The sequence below is a fragment of the Solanum verrucosum genome, unplaced genomic scaffold, assembly GCF_900185275.1.
Source record: "Solanum verrucosum unplaced genomic scaffold, falcon-dt-bn FXZP01000262.1, whole genome shotgun sequence".
Lineage (NCBI taxonomy): Eukaryota > Viridiplantae > Streptophyta > Magnoliopsida > Solanales > Solanaceae > Solanum > Solanum verrucosum.
Window position 1 is genome coordinate 2,363,195 of NW_026020366.1, and position 13,891 is coordinate 2,377,085.

General features: G+C 37.8%; 1 pseudogene; it reads right to left on the reverse strand.

The window, feature by feature from the left end:
- Nucleotides 1-5,672: 5,672 nt before the first annotated feature.
- LOC125837865 (uncharacterized) lies at nt 5,673-7,522 on the reverse strand (annotated as a pseudogene).
- Between the last annotated feature and the right edge of the window lie 6,369 nt (nt 7,523-13,891).

Sequence of the window (13,891 nt, forward strand, 5' to 3'; positions counted from 1 at the left end):
GGCGGAGGATGGACTCATTCTGTGAAGACATAATGAAGCTGCTGATGAATCTGAACCAGTACCGTGCAACTACATTCAAGTCCTTTTTCTCGATCTGGACTCCTGCCTCAATCCATCTCGGGGTGGTGTTAGAAATGAGGGGGGAAAGCCAGCCCTTGAGATCATCCAAATGTGTCGTAGTGGTGGCCAAATTTAGGTAATCAAAGACTGACCCTCTATCAAATACAATGTTTATATGATCGCGGCTGCACCTCATTACTATCCCCCGTACCATGATGGACTATACCAGTCTAAAAGTACTGGCCTTCTTTGGCCCTTGGGTACCAGGTCACCGTATGCTGAGTAAAACTCCTAGACCCATGTAGGAATGTATGGGCCTCAGGGCCTGGTAAACTGCTCGATGCGATGGTACTGGAGTGTGTCCCTCACCTTGGAATATCTGCCCACTAGGCCCTCTATGGACAACAGCTTCTCCTCTAGAATCGTCCTCAGTCCCTCGACCTTTAATCTGTTGAGTAGTCGGAGAGGAGGATCCTGAACTGGTGGCACTGGAACCATTGTTGGTGCCGAAGCTGGCACTATATCAACAGCAAGTGGGGTGGCCTCTGGAACACTAGACGAATCTTGGCGAGACCTAGCACGAATTTCTGCTCACCGGGACTGTAGAGGCTGATCACCATCAGGCTGGAGAGTCAGACCTGAGAGGTAAAAGAATCCCTATCACTGCCGGATTCGTGCTTCGGTCTCTCAGCTTCAGGCGCCTTGCCCTTGCCTTTTCCTCTTTTGGGAGATGTCATCTTCCCTTTTTTAGGAGGGTTAGTTGCCCCTTCATTAATAACTATGCCCCGTGCTCTTTTGCAGGGCGGCATACCCAAGTTGGTTCTGGCCATATCTGCAAAAACATCGTGGAATGTTAGAAATAGTTCAAGAAAAGTTGCAACAATTAGGCTGTAGAAAGACTCACCGAACCGATCGGTGAGTCACCAAATCACTTTGGAAAGCTAGATCGGGCTCACCGAAAGGATTGGTGCAAAAATTTCCCAGAAAAATAGTATGTCGGCGATGGGAAGAGTCTTTCGATGAATCGCTGACCACATTTGGGGAGCACAGACAATCCCACTGAAAGTTACAATGCATTTTAGGGGTTAGGGGCGCAGAAAGGGCGATCAAAGAAAACATTCGACGAGTCGCCGAGTGCATTCAGCGAACTCAGGCTTCTCGCCGAAAGTTACAGAACCAAACTCAATAAAACCATGAAATTAAAGGCGATCAAGGGGGATTTCGGCGAACCGTCGAGTGGTTCGGTGAGCTCGACCTAGCTCGCTAAACTGCCCGACGTGCCATTTTCAACCCTAACTTCCAAAATCAACCCGCAGCCCCCAAAAACAAAATCAAACAACACACCCACTCAATTAGGCTCAAACCCATGCCACCAAGGTACTCAAACTTCCTTCGGTTTGGTAAAAATTGATCATTTGACAACTTTAACCCTTAAGAATGATGTCAAAAGCTCCATCATTGGGCAAAACACATCATTTAGCACAATTTGGGTTACTCAGACTTCACCCGACTAGACCCAACAACAGTTAAGCACAACCCAACAATTTATGATCAATTTTAAGGCATGCAATCCAGGAAATCAACAAGTTAGGTAATATAGGCACGATATCAAAATTAAAATTGGCAAACAAGCACACATTCATGATATCAGAGAGGCCTAGCACACATCAACATAATCTATAACAATGCATTTGAGTTTAACCGCTAATTTGGAGTTTGGAGTTCGGAAAACCAACCTTTATCCTGAAAGATGAATTTGTAAAGCTAGGCAGCAAAGATTTCCAACTCCGAACACAAGATCAACGACTAAAAAGCAATAAAATGTAAAAATATAAGAAATTTAAAGTGCGGGTGTGATTGTATGAAGTTAAAAAGTGAGGGAATGTGAAAGAGTTTGAAAATTTAAACCTTTGGCCTTTTAAAAGCCGTTCCGTTCGCGCCCTTTCGGCGATATTATTTTTCCTCGCCAAACCACTCGGTGACACGTCGAGTGGTTACTTACCTCATCAAGTTTTACAGGACCTCCAGTTAATGTGGGGGTCCAAACGACAGAAAAATTTGGGCTCGCCGACCTGTTCGGCGAGTCGCCGATTTGTCCATGGCCCACCGAGTTTCACAGACTCCATCTTCATGATTTCTTGAGTCCAACAACGGTCCAAGTCAGGCTCACCGATCTCTTCGGCAAGTCACCGACTAGACATTTGGCTCGCCAACCTACACTTTTCAAATACATTTTACATTTTAACCTACACAATCAACACATGTTATTACAAAATAAAAAAGAAAGCAAATAAAAACTTGTGTTGCCTCTCAAGCAGCACCTTAGTTAACATTGTGGTACGACGCAAGTCCTCGCTCAAACTTCATTGCTGAGGTTTGCCATAGTATCACTAGGCAACCCCCCTTGTTTTCTCGGGTTTAAATGTGAAGAAATTTGACCCATTTGGGTCTCCAACTGCTTGATAGAGATGGAATGAGAGGTCACCGTCTGGTTAAGGGTCGATACATTTTCATTCATCTCCTTCAAAATTTTATCGGACCCTTCAAACTTGTTGAGAATACGAGCTAGCATATCCTCAGACCGACCACCCTCAGAATCTTTGGGCTTTTGACGCTCGTAGGGAGGAACATACCTATCTTTCTCCCCATCTCTTTCCTTCCAAGTGGTATTTCGATCTCGCCACTCTCTATCACGATCTCTCCAACCCTCATCCCTATTCTAACCTTAGTTAGCACCCGACCTTGGGTAGTTTGCACGATAACCACCTCATTGGTTGGCTATGAAGTTCACTTCTCCGTTGTACAACGCTTCAAACTTGACCTCATCAGGGTTTACACACCCAACACCTACAACATTTAAACTTCTAGCATCAGCTCCCATGACATTCTTGGCTAAAATGTCAAGTTGGGTCATCATCTTTGCCATGTTTTGGTCCCTCTCTTGATCGTTCTCAAGCTGCTCTTTTGTCAATTTAAAAGTGAGAGGGGAGACCTGATCTTCACGGGTTTACCATGCCTGATTTATTTTGGTCATACTATCGAATAGTTGGGCTGCTATAATGTAAGGTTGTTACATCAAAGCTCTTAGAGAAAGTTGATCAACTACTCTCTTGTTCACCGAATCAAGGCTTCAGTAAAAATATTGCAGCAAAACGTTGTCAGGCAAACCATGAGTTGGCCATTGCAGCACTAACTTCTTGAATCTTAGCCAAGTTTCATGTATTGGCTCACCCTCCAAACGCTTGAAGCTTTGGATGCAGACCCTAAGTGTCATCATCTACGAATGAGGGAAAAATCGCACTAGGAATGAGGTGACAAGCTCTTCCCACGAAGTGATAGCATCTCTTGGCAATTTAGCCAACCACTTACATGCTTTTCTCATTAGAGAAAATGGGAACAACCTCAACTGGACCGACTCTTGGGATATGTTCTTAAAGGAGAACGGCCCGTAAACATCAACAAAGTTCCTTATATGCTCATGGGGATCCTCATGAGCCAACCCACCAAACAACCCTTTAAATTGCAAGAGCTGCAATATAGTGCTTGTAATGTGGAACACAACGTTCCCTTCAGCCGGAGGCAAGCGAATGACACCAATTCCACCCACAAGTTTGGGTCATTGACATTTGGTTCATTTACATCATTGACGTTTCCGATGTCATCTTGGTGGCCCACTTGGCTACCATTGCTTCCATTGACACTCATTTCCTCTATTTTAAAACAACAACACAAAAACCAAAACTAAAAGTAAGTAGATTCAACTATGAGTAAAAAGAACAAAATTCAACTTCACCAAAAGAATCTCAAACAACACTCCTCCCCGTCAGCGGCGCCATTTTGATTAATAACGTTTCAAAGACACTTAATCTAATTCTAAGCGTCAACGGTCGTTAATCAGTATAAAACCCAACTAAATGAGTTGGAGTAGAATCCCACAGGGAGTGGTACATGTTTAACAGTCAGTTGAGAAGTATGAACATGATCAAATCAGTCATATGAATAAAAATTATCGAATAAAGACATCATTTAAATCAGGGGGTGAATCGAATGTCAAATGGGGGTTTTTGGTTTGAAATTATCAACTACAAACAGTGGAAAACAATGTGAAATAAAAATAATGAGACGGGTTCTTGGGATATGATTCGATTATAGGCTAATATAGACGAACATGTAATTGCAACTATTAGAAAATAACTAGATATTAGTGAGTAAGCTAGGTTATTGAGGAGATAAACTTTCTCTCGAACAATTTACCCCGAATCAAGTTGATTTCTCTCGAAAATCAACAAGCATGCAAAATAAGAACAACCCACACCTTAGTCCATTCACTCTCTCAAGCTAAATATGTGGGATTGAGTTTAGGATTCACTCTCTCGAGTTAAACCCAGGCCAACCCAATACCCACAGACCATCAATCAATAAGTTTAGTTTTAAAATCTCTCTCTCGAGCAAGCAAAAAACACAAGGGTAAAATTGCATTTGCAACTACAATTCTTAAATTAAACCACAATTAATGATTGAACTCACTTCTAAATAACATTTAAACTAACAATTAGTAATACCCATAAACTAAATCAGCCAATAATCACATAATCACACCCCAAGAATTGAGGTTTTAACTAGACATCATAAAAAGGTAAAAAAAGTTACCAAATTGATTATCCATCAATTGGGTAAGTGTAGATTCGTCCTTACAATGCTCCAATTCGAAGAATCTCAAAGACCCATTTCTAATTTCTCAAAAGTGAAAAACTTCAACTCTTCAAAGCTTAGGAAAAACTAGAGAAAACTGTCTCACCAGTTCAAAACTCAATAATAGACTAAAAATATATGAGGTAATATACTAAACTAAATGTTCAAAAATGTATTTATAGTCGCCAAATATGTGCTGCGAAGAATCACTCGATGAAGTAAGTCGGGCTCGCCAAACCACTCGGCGAACCGCCCTTTGGTAATTTCCATTGCCCTTCTACCTTGGCATTCAACATCCTCGTCTGTAACTTTGGGAGATCCAACATTGCATCGCAATACCACTCGGCTATCTGCCGACGACTCCCTTCTCTCGCCAACTTGGTTCTTTCCTTCAGGGATTGGCACACTGGAACTTTAGGCGGTCAAGTAGCCATTCAGCGACTCGCCAAGTGGACTTGACAATCACCAGGCTTGATTTTCTTTATTCTTTTAGCTCGCTTTGTTCCTTTTTGCAAATTAGTGTCCTTGTTTTGTTCCTCAATCCATATACCTGGAACTTAAGGGTTTTACATCAATTATTGGTACAAAATAAGCATTTGAGGACACTAAATCTATATAAATAAATCCCTAAATGAGTCCAAATCTCGGACTCATTAGTTGCGCCCCCTTTGCTTAGAATTGTTGAACTTTAGAGTTTTGGTACATTGACTTTCAGGTTCTAGAGGTTATTCTTCCGCATTAGTTAGTTAATTTTGTTCGAACATTTGGAGATTATGGGAACTCTATTTGATTTTTGCATTTAAATCTGCTTCCGTATCTTTAAATGTCTAGCTTTTGGGTTAGCTGATTAGTATTAATGGTTCTCCCACCGGAGGGTTAGTGTAGGTGTCAATCACGACGGTCTGGGTCGTGACAACTAGTCAAATATTATTCTTGGAAATGTAGATTAGCTTGAGCCCCTTTTTGTGAGTAAAATGATGAATAAGATATCTTCTAGCCCCACAAAGGCAAATAAGAAAACCTTTTATCTGGAACATTATTATTCTGAACCAAGTTCTTAATCGTTTCAGCCTCTTCCTTTTTAGTGAACTTAACATTTTTCTGAAAGACCTTAAATAGAGCTTTACAATGATTCCTTAAATGACTTGAGTTTCCGCAATGAGCGCATAAACTTTTAGACATGTGAATAGTGTGTGCTACAAGATTTTTCTATTTTCTAAAACCTATTCCAATTCGACTGGTGGTTTGCCTTTCTTGAATCTGAGTTAAAAATTCAGAGGACCTAGTCCATCTTAGATTTCGTTCCAGATCTAGTTTGTTCATAACAAGATTTTCTTGTAGCAGTCTATTTCTTTCAGTTAAGGCCTGACAATTTATGGTTAACCGTTTTATGTCTTCTTCCAGAGCGAATTGAAGTTCACTAGCATGATTTTTTCTCGTATGACTTAACTCTGGATTCTTAACTTGTTCTTTTAGACCATTGATGGTGTTATCACGAGAAGTAATTTGATCTTCCAGTGTCATGCAATCGAGTCTTAGGGATACATACTCATCCATTAATCGATTCTTTTTAGATTTCACTATATAGTATGCATCAATAAGAATGGAAGACAAGGAATGCAATTGTTTCTTGGAATAAATATTTATTTTAGACTTAGTTTCAAGAAAATTTACCTCTAGTTGTTTTTCTTTCTCTTTATCTTCATTAGAACCTGTTTAAGCCATTAGTGCCTACATTGTTTCTTGTGATTGATGGGGTTTTCTTTCCTCATCTAGTTCGGTTATGGCGACTAGTGCAAGAAAGTCATATTTCTTTGTTTTCTCTATTGCAAGCAATGGCCGATTTTTGAATCCACCATTCTCAGACTTTTCTTCTGTTAAGTTTCCCATCGCGGCAAATGCTTTTTTCATTGAGAGATCCACTTCATGATTAGTTTTTCGTCTGTTTGTGAGAATATACTTATCATTCTTGGTCTCTTTTGCTTTCTATGATCCATTTCTCTTATGCTCTAGAGCCCATAGTGGAAAGTACTTGATAAAGTGACCTGGACTTCCATACTTGTGACATACATGTTCTCTTTGATTTTCAGTTGTTTCTTGAGAGTTCCTCCTTTGAAACACTTGTCCTCTCTTTAACATTCTAGAGAACCTCTTAGAGATTAGTGCGATATTTTCTTCCTTAAAATCTTCAGGTGTTGTGGCCTTCAGAACCAGGTTCTTCTCTTTTCTCTTTTCTCCGATTTCCTTTTCTTTGTTTTTCTTGAGTTCATAGATCATGAGATTTCCAATGAGTTCACCCATAGTTAGTGTATATAGATCATGTGCTTCAGTAATAGCTTCTACTTTGCTTTCCCAAGACTCTGGAATAATACTAAAAAGTTTTCTGACGACCTTACAATTGGGTATTATTTCTCCTAGTGAGTAGATTTCATTAATAATTGTAGTGAACCTGGTATGCATATCTTGGATTGTTTCACCTTCTGCCATTCAAAAAAGTTCGTATTGTATGTTTAAATTATCAATTTTAGACTTTTTTACCTGAGTTGTTCCTTCATGCGCAGTTTGTAGAGTTTTCATCTAGACCTATCCCGCATATCCAGATCTTTTTGGTTTTAGCATTGTTTTGAATTGCAAGTTTATCCGCAACATTCCATTTTTTCCTATCCTTTGGCACCTGAGTGGTTCCATCAGTTCCATTCTTCATGGGTATGGTTGGAGCGTCCAACAAGACTCCCCACAAGTCTGGATTTTCTCCTATCAAGTGATCCATCATCCGGTTCTTCCACCATCCATAACACTTTCCATTGAATAGTGGGGATTGAGTTTTGAAAAACTCCTTCTTGTGGTGTAGCCATTAATCATTTTCAAGATGTGAATTTTTTAATGAAAAGACCTGCTTTGATACCAATTGAAAGAAATCTTACCACCTAAGCGAGAACTAGATTATTATTTGTTTGGCTAGATAACAACGTGACACAATAAAACAATGATTTTATTGTGGAAACTTTCCTCCCTCAAGGAAGGGAAAAAACACACAATGATTTTATTATTTTCAAGAACACTTCAAGATTACAACTCAACAATCAAAAGGAACTAACTTTAGTGCCTTTACTCTTCAACAATTAACTATAATCGAATACTCTACACTCCAAGAAGTTAAACCCACTTCTTGTTACTATTCTCTCACACTTTCTCTCAAACTCTACTCTCCAAGAAGTCAAACCCACTTCTTGTTACAATTCTCACAAACTCACTTTCCTAGAAGTCAAACTCTTTTCTTGTTACAAACTTCACTAACTGCTCTTCAAGAAGTCAAACCCACTTCTTGTTCTTCAACCTAGGAATTATTACAACTTAATAATAAACCTAGAACAAATCAACAAAGACTAATAAACCTAGCCTTTAATTGATCAGACTTCAACATTCAATAGTTCATACTAAAACACAACTCATGACCCTGGTTCCAGTGTAGTTGTGATGAAGCCTTGTAATTTTGCTCCAATGACTATTGCTCTCAAGATGATGACTTTTGTGAATATGCAATAGATATCGCTCTACCTTTGTTGGAAAATTCTGTCAATTTGTGTTTATGCAAAGATGATTTTTCCTTTCTTTGGCTTGAACTTTTTATAGAATTTTTTTTGATAAAGGAAAGAAATTTGTTTCCCTAGAAAACTAATCATTTTCCTTATTGAACTTGCCTCTTTCCTTTCCTGTCTAGGACTTGGTTTTATTTACCTCTTTCCTTCTTGACTTGAATTGCTATTTCTTTATTTATTTTCTTCTCTGCTCCTTTGTTTCAACTATTTCTTTATATCTTTTTACGCTCCTTTATTTTTGCACTTTAATATTTTTCTTCTTTGCCACAAGCTCTCATATTTGTACAGGTTGTCCGCATTCATGTTTGGGGACCTGGTTCTTCACCTTATAGAGTACACATAAGACAACAAGTAGTAAACCATGTTCACTTTATCAATAATCAAAACTACTTTATATGTTCTCCTACTTCCCAACATTATATGTTCTCCTACTTCCCAACAGAAAACTCCAGCTTTAAATGACTGAGAGCCATGTTATTGATGATCTCACCAATAATATCATCCTAGTTTTCACTAATTCAAGATTTAGTATGTCAAAAGACTCTGAGACACAACAACAACCAAAGTGTATTAACTTTTTTTGTCAATGACCCCTACTTCTGTTTTAAGATTGAAAAATTTGATGCTAAAACATTTTATTTATTTATTTCGTTTGGTTTCTAATATCCACATCGGTGACCAACTAATCTGGATTAGCGCTGGATAGATCCCCATTCAGAGAGGGGGTAGCCCTGCATAATGATCGGTTTGGTTTGATTTGAAGTTTATCCGTTATTGATTTATAGACATGCTAACCGTTATATACCTATTAAGATATTGACTTATCATTTATTGATTTATTGATTTATAGATTTAAGCGTTAAGATTTGACACAAAAATAATAATTAAGATTCACTTAGAAATAAGGTGACAAACAAAATGAACCATGCACATGAGTTGACAAATTGCAACTTCCTTAAAAGCAAACATTATCAAATTTTAGAATAACCGAGAGTTTGAGACAAAACGAGATAAGAGTATGAAACTAAACACTAAGTCAAGGACTTTATATACCAAATGGTATACATATAATTATTTCATTTACTATCGGGTTATCGATTAACCCATTGAGAAAAATCTCAAACCGTTAGGAATTGATAACCTGATAATAAGAAAATAAAAACCATTATCGAAATTGCTTAACTAATAACCCATTATTGATAAATCAATAACTTATTTTTGATCTAGATTATCAGGTTCGGTTTGATTTTTAACAAACCTACTCGCTGCCAAGATTTTTTTATATCCAGGGCTTAAACCCGAAAATTTTGATTAAGATAGAAATAGCCTCATCCACTGCACCACATTCTTTGATGGCAATGCAAAAATATTTTATATGAACAAATAAAAATGAACTGCGACGTAATTACTAAGAAAATTCCAAGGATATGTTGTCACTAACGTGGGTTCAAATCAATAACATTTTTTGGCTGGCGGATCAAACCAATAATAAAGTTCTTTATATTCTTGAAACCAAACCTATAACTTTTTACTATATTAGAAAGGACAATTTCAACATGTTAGTTTTCTAGTATTAAATTAAACTATAAGGGTATTAAAGTCTTTTTAAGAAATTTGCAAGATAAACTTGCTTAAAAAAGTAGTATATTTTGCATTGTTATTTGATCCTAAGTAATAACTCGGTCCTCCTTTTTCTATTCAACTACAAACTATACCATGCCATTCAAAAATATGATCGGTCCCACTTTCTTAATATGTCATTGAAGAATATGGCGGGACCCACTTTCATTTTTTTTTACTTATTCATTATTTAAAAATTAAATTTCATTTTGATTATCATTTTTCATATAAATATTTTTTTTAAATCACATTTTATCTATCGTATTAATTAAATATTAAACATCAGTTAATGTAAATAGTGTAATAAAATAACTATATCAATTACTGGAAGAAGATGAGGAATGATTGCATACCCCTTCAGGTCTACAACTAGTGTCTATACAACTAGTTGCAGCCTTGAGGGAGATCTTGGAGGATCAAATTAACAACATGCAGAGTGTGATGAGAATGAGGAGATGGAAGAAAACATTCAACAAATCAGCAGAGCTGGAGACCTATCACCTTGGCATGTTGATAGTTTGAAGCGAGAGTTCAAGAAAGGTAAAGCTATCATACCTTTACAGGTAAAACCAAGGAGTAAAAAGGATCGGAGTGTAGCGATTAATCAATGATTGATAAAATAATTTTTTGGAATATAAGATCAGTCAACACTCAAAAGTCTTTTGAGCGACTGATGATCTACAACGAATGCATCATTACATATATATAGCGATCATGGAACCATTTAGGGATCCCAGTGAACTAGAACAATATAGGAGGAAGCTGGGCTACAGAAATGCCTTGGTTAATAGGGCAGGCGAAATCTGGATTTTTTGGGATGACGATTATGAAAGACATATTGTAGCAGACTTGGTTCAACAACTAACAATAAAATTAACTAGGTACAACACTTTTGTACTGGTTTCGGCAGTATATGCTAAATGTAGCCATGAGGAAAGAATAGACCTATGGGGAGATTTACAACACATAGCTGCTGACTCAGACATTTCTTGGTTTATATGAGGAGATTTCAATGTGATTCTGAGGGAAGAAGATAAACTGGGAGGGTTAGCGTTTACTCAATTTGAAGCAGCTGACTTTGCTCATTGTATAAACAATTGCGGTTTGTCAGAACTAAAATTCTCAAGAAGTTTGTTCACATGGTGGAATGGAAGAGTAGAGGAGGAATGTATATTCAAGAGATTGGATAGGGTCCTGGTTAATAAAAAATTCCAAGATTTGTATCCGTCTAGTGAAGTTCATCATCTTGTGAGACAGGGATCAAATCATGCCCCACTACATATGCGTTGTAGTACTACTGAGGAATCACATATCAGGCCCTTCAGATTCCTACACTTTTGGACTAAACATAGAGGCTTTGAGGAGGTGGTTCGACAACACTGGAAGTCGGATAGACTTGGGAGCCCGTTTATAGTATTTCAAGACAAGTTGAAGAACACTAAGATGGCATTAGCAAAATGGAGTAAAGACACGTTTGGTGATATCTTCCAAAAGATAGCCACTTTGGAAGATATAATCAAGGCAAAAAAAGTGCAGTTTGAACTCCAACCAACTCTTTTTAACAGAAGTGAATTGAGCAAGGCCGAAGCAGAATTGAGGAAATATCTAGTAGTGGAAGATGAGTGCTGGAAACAAAAGGCTGGCATGAAATGGTTTAAGGAAGGGGATAGAAATACAAAGTTCTTTCACTCTTATGTAAGAGGGAGAAGAAAGAATCTACATCTAGACCGCATTACAGACATTAGAGGGACTGAAGTTTCTGATCAGATTAAAATGGGCGATGCAGTAGTTGAGTTTTATCAAGACCAATTCACAGAAGAGGGCAACAATCAGGAGTATGACATGCTACAAAATATCCCAAAGTTAGTTACAGATGAGTAGAACGAGGAGATGACTAAGCTTCCAAGTATTGAGGAAGTTAAAAAAGTGGTATTTACCTTAAATGGAGACAGTGTGAGTGGACCGGATGGCTTCACTAGTAGATTTTTTCAACACTGTTGGGATATAATAAGAGAGGACTTGACAAGATTAGTTAAAGCGCTATTTTGTGGACATGAGTTGCCCAAATTCATTACACATACTAATCTTGTGTTGATCCCCAAAAAGGAGTTTATGCAGGAATTCAAAGACTCAAGGCCTATCAGTTTGAGCAATTTTACAAACAAGGTGATTTCCAGAGTGCTGCATGAAAGGATAGTTAGAGTGCTGCCTAATATTATCTCACCAATCAATTAGGATTTGTGAAAGGAAGAAGCATAACAGAAAATGTATTATTGGCACAAGAAATAATACGGGATATACACCTACGAAATAAAGAGGTCAATGTAGTGGTAAAGTTGGATATGGCTAAAGCATATGATAGAGTGGCTTGGGTATTCTTAACCAAAGTTCTACAAAAGTTTAGTTTCTCAGAAGTGATAATTGATATGGTTTGGAGGTTGATTTCTGCTAATTATTACTCAGTATTGATAAATGGACAGTCCCATGGATTCTTCCACTCAACTAGAGGACTAAAACAAGGAGACCCACTGTCACCAACCTTGTTCATTATAGCTGCTGAGGTGTTATCAAGAAGCCTCAATTAACTTAATGAGCAGGAGTCGTTTAAAGGATTTGGAATGCCAAAATGGAGCCCTAAAATCAATCACTTAGCCTATGCAGATGACATAATCTTGTTTGGTTCAGGGGAGAGGCATTCAGTGATCCAAATGATGAAGGTATTGAGGGACTATGAAAGAGTGTCGGGACAAATGGTCAACAAAGATAAGAGCTTTTTCTACCTGCATGAAATGACTCCTTTAATTGTAACAGTCAGGTTGCGAAAGCTGACTGGAATCAGGCCTGGTAACTTTCCATTCACATATCTAGGTTGTCCTATTTACTATGGAAGAAAGAAAAAATGCTATTTTGAAGGGTTACTCAAGAAAGTTGCTGCCAGAATTTTCTCATGGCAAAACAAATTCTTGTCATTTGGTGGAAAATACATTTTGATAAATCATGTACTGCAGTCTTTACCAATTTATATGCTATCAACACTGTCCCCACGAAAAGGTATTATAGATCAAATTCATCAGATGTTTGCTAAGTTCTTTTGGGGTAACTATGTTGGAGTAAGAGGAAAACATTGGGTTGCATGGTCGGAGATGTGCTATCCAAAGAAGGAAGGAGGTCTAGGCTTCAGATCCCTTTGTAATACATCTAATACTCTCTTTGCTAAACTGTGGTGGGTTTTTAAAACTCAGAAATCATTGTGGAGCACATTTACGTAGAACAAATACTTAAAAAAATCACCCCATATTGGCTCATAATAGGGGTGCATCACATGCATAGAGAAATATGGTACGAGTTAGGGAGGATGTAGAACACGAAATATGGTGGCAACAGAAAGAAGGTACTGCCAACTTTTGGATGGATAACTGGACAAGACAAGGTGCTCTTTATTACATAGAACCACAAGGAGTAGATGAGGAAATTGAGGTTAAAAAGATGATCCTGAATGTGCAATGAAATATAGTAAGACTCCGTCAACTATTGTCCCATGATATGGTAGATTGTATACTGGAAAACATCAGTCCCACCATGAATATGGATGATCAAGATAAAGCTTGGTGGATGGGAAATGCTCAAGGAAATTTCACTATTAGATCAGCCTTTCAGTTAACTCAGAAGAAAAGAGAAGAGAATGAATGGATGAATAATATATGGCTCAAGTGGCTACCTCTTAAAATCTCATTCTTTTTTTGGAGGATCTGGAGACAAAGAATCCCCACAGATGATGTTCTCAAAAGAATTAGAGTAAATGTGGTATCAAAATGTCATTGTTGTAATGTGGGCGAGGAGGAAACTATACAACACCTTTTTCTAACAGCTCCCATAGCCCAAAAGCTATGGAAGCACTTTGCTTTATGTGCAAGTATTAG